This window comes from Nilaparvata lugens, chromosome 11, assembly GCF_014356525.2.
Source record: "Nilaparvata lugens isolate BPH chromosome 11, ASM1435652v1, whole genome shotgun sequence".
In the NCBI taxonomy this organism is placed as follows: domain Eukaryota; kingdom Metazoa; phylum Arthropoda; class Insecta; order Hemiptera; family Delphacidae; genus Nilaparvata; species Nilaparvata lugens.
Genome location: NC_052514.1, coordinates 8,004,395 through 8,012,482, shown reverse-complemented (window position 1 = coordinate 8,012,482; position 8,088 = coordinate 8,004,395). Strand labels below are relative to the sequence as shown.

At 31.9% G+C, this 8,088-nt stretch overlaps 1 long non-coding RNA gene across 7 annotated transcripts; it reads left to right on the top strand.

The window, feature by feature from the left end:
• The first annotated feature begins 581 nt into the window (after window positions 1–581).
• Window positions 582–7,047, top strand: LOC120353546. 7 transcript variants are annotated; one of them, XR_005572447.1, is made up of 4 exons: window positions 582–618; window positions 1,622–1,733; window positions 4,331–4,397; window positions 4,954–5,347. It is a non-coding gene; the product is annotated as an uncharacterized LOC120353546 (long non-coding RNA). The 7 variants fall into 7 exon arrangements; XR_005572445.1 differs by lacking the exons at window positions 582–618; window positions 4,954–5,347 and adding exons at window positions 944–1,181; window positions 7,006–7,047; XR_005572446.1 differs by lacking the exon at window positions 582–618 and adding an exon at window positions 944–1,181 and having other exon boundaries at window positions 5,042–5,347.
• Window positions 7,048–8,088: the final 1,041 nt, after the last annotated feature.

Here is an 8,088-nt window from a genome sequence, read left to right as displayed (position 1 = left end):
TAAAACCGTATGAGAAGTATCGCTACAATACAGAGTGAGTAAACTGAAACATAGGCTATTTAAAATCTTTCATTCACTCACAGATCTGTGATCATGAATCATTAAATGCTTACAACTCAAGAATAGGAGTAGATTTTACAAAATCACAGATTTATGATTTTTGAGATGAATCAAATTGGTTATTGATTAATATTATTTTTATATTGTATTTAATTTTGACTTTATTCTATAAATATATGTGTGAGTACCTATAGGACACAAGCTTCAAAAGCAATAACATATTAGATTTTTCATTTAAAAACACTTCATTTTTGAAAAAAAAAACAGTTTCTAATAATTGATTGAGATGACCATGGATTATCATAATGTTGTAGAGTGTAAAGAATATTTGAATTTAGAGGTTTAGTTGCCGCCATCTTTTTTGCACTGCCACAGCTGCAATTCAGGAAGCAGTAGCTCAGACGGGTCGCCTGAATTGGGAATATCTGGAACTCAAAATATCTTGCAGCTGGCCGGAATTGGAAATATATGGAACTCCGAATATGTTGACAGGCGGAACTCCGAATATCGTGCAGACCGGTGGAACTCAAAATATCTTGTCAGCTGGTGGAATTGAAAGTATGTGGAATTGGAAATATATCGAACTCACAGTATCGATCGTTATTAGCGAGACTGTGTAAATGTGTGATGAAACAAATTTATCGCAAAACAAATATGAAGGGTTCTATAGTGAGGTCCACGTTATAATGACTATTAGATCAACTTTGGTTTTGCTATCCTTGTCTATCATTCGACAAAGCCGGTGGTATTATCCTTTTCTAGGTCCACAACGATGCCAATTATGTTTATGACAGTGTAGAAATATAATTAATTAATGCAGAGAATCGGCATCGCTATTCTTCTATCTTTATCCACTGCCATTATAACGTGGACCTCACTATATATAGTTAACCTAGAATAAATTCATCAACAGTCGTCAGTCTTGTTTGAAACAGATAACAGAGTTTTGAAAATTTGCATAATATGTACATGACTATTATTTTATAAACCACTATAATTTTAATTCGTGTTTTTACTGTTGGTTATGGTATTAGTTATAAAATGAAGTAGCAATAATGTAGCATACGGTACCTAATAAAAAAATCTTTATTATAACAAGAAAGAAACTGACTTATATGTTGGTAAGTATTTCATTATTTAGGATTTGAATTTTCCTATTGAAATATTATGTTGCTATTTATCCATGATAACAATTAATGTTTATTTTTCAAGGTTGTTGGTCATTAACTTAGTTACATAGGTACAGTATTTCCTAATACCTACATTTAGAGTTGAACAATAAGCAAGTTTCACTGTGAATCAATGAGATTGGTTGATCAACATTGTTTCATTGTTTATCATTTTATTTTATAATCATGGGTATCACATAAAGTAATACAATAAGAAAGACAACTTTATATTTTCAATGTTTTTAATTAAAAACATCAAACTTAAAACTAGAGTAGCATACCATATTTTATTGATTTAACTTATTTTGGCTATTTAGTTTTATTCTGATGATAATTCACTTAGCCTATATTTATTTAATTTATGCTAGGCCTAATTGGAAACTATTTTTCAGATAACAATAGCATTAGGCTACTACTGCCTATATCGTACCTATATTTTGAGTTTTCTGTGGAGAACGAATGGCTCAAGTTAATGAAGCTAATGAAATATCAAAAACCTACCAAGTAAGTTTTCTTTTAATATCAACCTATTAAAACTAGATGTAAGTTACTTAAGTTTTGTGAAATGGTTTATTTACTTCTTTATGATTTAACTTCTTCAGCCCTTGCCAGTAATGCCAGGTCTTCGGGAACATTAAAAACTAGAAACTTTATAAAAGCTATAAAATATAAGTTGATGTGTTCCAATAATCTAATGAAATTAATTAACATTTGCAATAAGTAAAGGTAGGTAGGCTACTGAGGCACCCATACTTGATTTGCTATGTTTTCATATAGAAAATAAAGTTTTCCTGTACGGTAACTGTTTTCCTATTATCACAGATAGCTTAGCCCCTTATCCTGTCTCGCTTTCTGTGTTTTATTGGGTGCACTACAAGCTTTTTTGTGAATCTATAGCAATGATTCTTTTATTTGATATTTTTCCTATTAACTTATCATTAAGTTAATACAATAATAAAAAAGAACTCTACATAACCTCATTTATTATAACTCTACTTATATTGTATCATTTTTCATCACCTAGGCTTAAGATACTTCTAGAAAGTCGCCTTTGTAAAATACCGGGGTGACTCGTCGACCGGGGTGACTTTGACCCACGTCGCGGAAAAAGATTCAAATCATTTATCTCCGATATCTGTTATCCGAAATCGATGTTTAACATTTATATCCATAGCCTTGATCATTATCTAGGTTTTACAATCAATATCTTGTCGAATCTCGGTATATTACTTGAATTATCGACATAAAATCTAGCTTCTTGCTTCATCTTGTGATTTTGTTGTCTGAGAACTTCGTAGCCTATTAGAAAACTCATTTCTAAAAGACTTATAATATCGGCGAGTACATTTATTTTTGTTTTTAATTATATTTTAATTGTTATACATAGTGATCATTTAGAAAGTCATTTTAGGTTAAAATTATGGTGACTTTGTCCCAGTATAAAAATTGTGGTTTCCATTTACCATTTTTTGGTTTCTCGCATAAAACTCAAAAATATGTATCTTAAGGACTTACCATAACTATCATATATAACAAATTAAAGCTTACATGATCTCCTACAATATTCATTCTACAACTTTTTTTTATCTCCTCTAGTTTTCGAGATATCCGCTCTTGAAGGTGTGACATTAAAAAAAACACATTTGCCACCAATTTTTTTCTATTTTTGCTTTTATAACTTTTTAAAAATCGATGGGAAAAATCCATGTTGATTATGAGCTTATAGAGCATTAAATTCTCCTCAATTTGATGTATAAATTCACACTTTTACAAATTTCTCAACACCTTTTGCAGCAGCTTTAGTGTTGAGTGTGAAATATCCATTCTTGCAACAATAGACCAATGGACAAAGGAATTTGGAGGGAATGTTTTAAACAACATTTTTGACTTATCAGCTATGTTGAAACTAGTTAGGAGGAGAACATATCAAAAGTCCCCATTTTATGATGCATTTTTGGAGAGCTATGACCCATGAAAGAGCAAAACATTGGATAAAAACCTGCTATTTTAAGAATTACACACCTTCAAGAGCGAATATCTGGGGAACTGTTGGGAATATCACAAAATTTCACTAAACAAAAAGTGTAGAGAATGTATCAAGCTTCATTTTTGAATAGTTAGTTATGTCGGTTGAATGCATTGTTTTCAAGATTTGAGCGTGGAAGCAAAACGCTGAAAAATGTAACTTTTAAACCTTTTTTAGGTGGTTTGGTTTGAATCATCATGACTGGCTTTCTGATGAACCTATGCGACGCCATTAAGGAATGGCTTACTACTGTATGGTCGACTGGATCTGTACTTCCTGTATTTACTGATCTGGAGACCACTGAATAGTATCGTGTTGCACAGAGGTTAAGAGTGCGTTGCAAGCATCTGTATGCTTTAACCAGTCGTCTGAAACAACCATAATCTTTTAGGGGTGTAAATGGAGATCGAAGTGTAAAATTCGCCTTGCTTTTCTGGACGATATTCCAAGTGGAGCTGGATGTTTCCGCACAGAGCGCGATAGGGATTGTTCAATGGACGCCCTCACTGCCGCGATATTTTCAGGTACCCCACCTTTTTTAGGTTGCCCAGCTTGTTTTCTAGGAAGTGCAGATCCTTTCGACCAGATCAGGAACTGTCATGAAGATTCAAACCAAACCGCCTACAAAAAGCATCTGCGTCGCTACCACATTGTCATTGTTTTTAAAGAACGTTCCAACAATAAAGCCTCGATGCTCACCTTAACACTGCATGATGAACATGAATACTTAAAATGACATAGTTTCCGCCATATAACACCACCACTCTTATTCCACTATTCACCTGCGCACTCTTCACTGATTTGAAAGTAGGGAGTCCATTCTGACCAAACTTTTAGGCTTATCAAAACAGGGAATATGTCGGCCATGATAGCTAAGACAAGTAAGGCTGCACTCTTTAGTCAGCTAGTGCTCTATACGATACGTGCAAAATGGATGCAACCCTTAGAAATAAAAATCAATATAAATTTCATGTGGATTGAGAGTAGATTAATCTCTAGTATGATGCATTCAATCTTTTTAATTATTACTTCTTCTACTTAACTCGTTCTTCTACTAATACGTTTTTCTTTTTAGAAATAAAAATGCCATTTATGTCTGCCTGTCACCACATAGAAAGCTTTCCGAAAGACACAATTCCTTGGTAAGTAGTTCCTCACTTTACTTGATTATTGGTTTATATAGTGTCTCAAAAAGGGTGTAAGTTTTTAGAATTACTGTGAAGGTAGTGATTTCAATGTTTTAATGTTTCTACACATCCAAGTCTCTATTGTTCAATTAGATTGTCCTATTGTCCAAATTAGTCTCACGTTTATTGTCCAATTGAGGATACATCATAATTAAGAGATATATTAGGGTGAAGAGTTCTGACTGAGGCCTATAGCTGAATTATGCCACCTGATTGAACGTCTGGCACTTTGAAGCACTGATATGTTAAAAGTCTGAAGTCACTATGTTAAACGTACATACTGCATCAGAATAAGTGCTTGACTTTCAATTCAGTGGTTTTATTCAGCTTAAGACCTTGGTTACAGCTTTTTTCAATAAAACCTCTCAAATTACCTAGTTAAATAAGATGTTCTCTTGAATTGAATAATTTGACATACTCGAAAATGTAAAAATATCAATGTTGTTACAATTGAACTGTTTAAATTAATTTGCATTTTATATTATTTGTAAAAATATATTGGAATTTACAGTTTCAAGAAGTTTTATCGATCATCTGCATTTCTTCACGTGAATAACAAACGAAGGCACGCTACACTACTGCAAATAAGTATTTTACAGATATCAAAGAAAGCGGTGAAAAGAATGAAGTTTTTGATCCTTGAGGTGTCCTTATGCGCGTCTCTCCTCTAGGAAATGCTGGAATGAAGTGCATCTAACGGGTGATTATCATAGAACATAGTCTCATGAACTTATATCATTGTGCGAAATATCAATGTGATGACAATTTAGTCGGTGTGCTACATACTATTAACTCGCCTCCTACAGGAGAAAATGCATAATTTACTTTTCCAAATAAAGCATAATTACAGGTACTAAATTACACTATAATCTGATTTCTGATTTTGTCCATTATTTTGATTCCAGGTGAACTGCATCATAAAAGCGGAAGAAGGAGGTGAAATCAACTTGCCGACTGTTTAGCTGTGGTAAAAGCTATCAAATCCATGAATCCAGGAACCTATTCAATTCTCAAGAACATCTCTGTCATAATGTGGTCGGACCCGTTCACCAAGGAAGGTCGCAGTAATCAAAGCATTCATTTTACTCCTATTATCAAGTAATTGAAAAGCTTTGAGGATCGAAATAATTTCTTGAAATATGTTAACTATTTCATGATTCAATGTGATTTCTTGACTATTGACATTTTAAATTATGGGACATCATGCAATTTTAGGCATTTGCCTGATGCAAATGGTTGAGCATTGCCCATATATTGTGATGAAGAAAAATTTGTTTCAAATCACTTCAATGAATATCAAGATTCAAGCATTCTGATTATACAGATTCAAGCATGGGAAGCGGTAATTTTTGTCTCAAGTTACATATTATACATAATTTAAGATTTTTTATTCTTTCCTGTTTCATTATTATGTAAGTTCTGCTGAAATTAACACGTGAGGTTTATTGGCTAAAATTACTTCCCACTCTTTTACATTAATTTCTTCCAATTTATCGAATTTCAAAGTTTTTTAGCTTCCTCAATAACCTGTCAACTCAAATTTTACTTGAATTTTTATTGCAATCTCTAGGCTTTTAAATTTCTAATAATGTATACAAATAGGTTTGAATGATAAATCATTCTATTCAAAAATTACATATCACTATACTGAGATTTGCTTTGCTTTTTCAAACTGGTTGTACTGACATTAGGACAGAAAATTTGTGCATCGCACATTAGCGAAAACTTTTGCATTATAGATAATAGAATAGAATAAATAGAAAGAATGCTTTATTATTCAAGATTACACAATACAATATATATATATATATATATATATATATATATATATATATATATATATATATATATATGAAAACTCATACAATTTACAGCTTGATTGAACAATTGCTAGCCGGAAAAATTCAATAATAATTTTTTTTTCAGTCAAACACAAATCTTAAAAATGCGTAGAACAAATTATTATCTAAAAATCAAATTTTATTAATTCCGAACAAAAGCTCATATATATTAATCAAATAAAATAACCAACACAATGTTCTCCCATGAAAATCATACCTAATGCGATAGTAACAACTCAGATTAAGGAATACAAATAAAAGGAACTTATACAAATTACAAACATCTTATCTCAAATAAATTAATTATTTCCATCAAATAAGGTATTTTGTCCTGCCTTACCAGTTTGAACCATGAGCCTAAAAATAACCTAGTAACTTACATTGTAATATACCTGTAATCCCATACCTGAGCTCCGTGACACAGTACAGCCCTTTCGCAAGCTTTAAACCATTTACATTTAGCTGGAAAGTCTACCTTAGCATTATTAAAAATGCCTCTCCATGCCAAGTTCAACCCCAGATTCGCCTTCTCAGATTTATCCTTCACTTGAGCTTCAAAATTCAGTTTTGATGTCAGCACTACTAATACCCAATGAAAATAATATTGTTACTTATACTATTTTATAAAAATAGCTCATTCAGCAATAAATACAAACTTATTCTATTAAATGATTTCTTAATGTTTTGCACGACAAATTCTGACATTTTACAACATTTTACAGGCACATAGAAGACTGGCTTATGATGGGGAAAGACTTTTGAAGGCGGTTACCTTGATTGGGATCATATCTATTGTAATATTACATTTTTTCTCGATTGGAATCGAATCTTCAATTCGAGATCTATGAAACTTTATAGTAAATATCAGAGTCATCGATATACGGACAAACTTTTTGACTGAGAATTTATTATCGTAAATGATTGTTGCATTGTTCCATGGTGTCACCGAGGCTGGGTTGACAGAATTAATAGATAAATGGTTTATTTAAATCGAGATGATATATAAAAATTTAAAATAATAGTTTCAAAATAAAGTTTTATTGAGAACAAATATAAAATGTGAATTCTAAACTTGTAATTTATAATTTTGTTGTTGACGTGTCATGAAGTCATCACTGATTTTGAGATGTGGTTTTGTTCTGACGACGAAGCTTCCTTGTAGCTTTGCTTTTCCTGTTCTTCTCTCTGAAACATGGCTGGCTGATGTGTGTTGTAATTTTGTGCTCTCTAAATAATTTTCTGTTTAAGTGAATTTATTAATGTTTTAAATTGAGTTTTAAACAGTTTATAGTGTTCTATTTTGTCTATATATTGTTATTTGTGTATACAAGCCAATAGCCACTGTTTTTCAACTATAATCTGGATAAGTAATTAGCTCGTAGTGACTAGATGCTTAGGCTTGTAAGATATTGTTCTTTGTGTATTTGTGTAGTATTTTGCCAAAATTCATCTGAAGATTATAAGTTCATTTGCTCTGAAAATTGGATTTCTCATTCATAGGCGATAGATCCATTCATAATTTATCAAGAATCTATTACGTTGGAGCCGATAAATTTCCTTAGGTTAATAGGTGAGACAATGCTATCCAACCGAATTAGGAGAAATTGGTAGCACGGCACTATTAAACCTTCGAATCCTGCACTCAAAAGTAAATGTGATACCATTCAAATGGAATAAGATTGATTTGAATTGGAATTTGTTATTCCTGTATCATAGTGCATTTTTCTACTAGTTACCCTACGTATCGTACATTATTGTAATAAAGCACTAGCTGTTCCATAGTAGAAGTCTTTGAAATAAAAGGT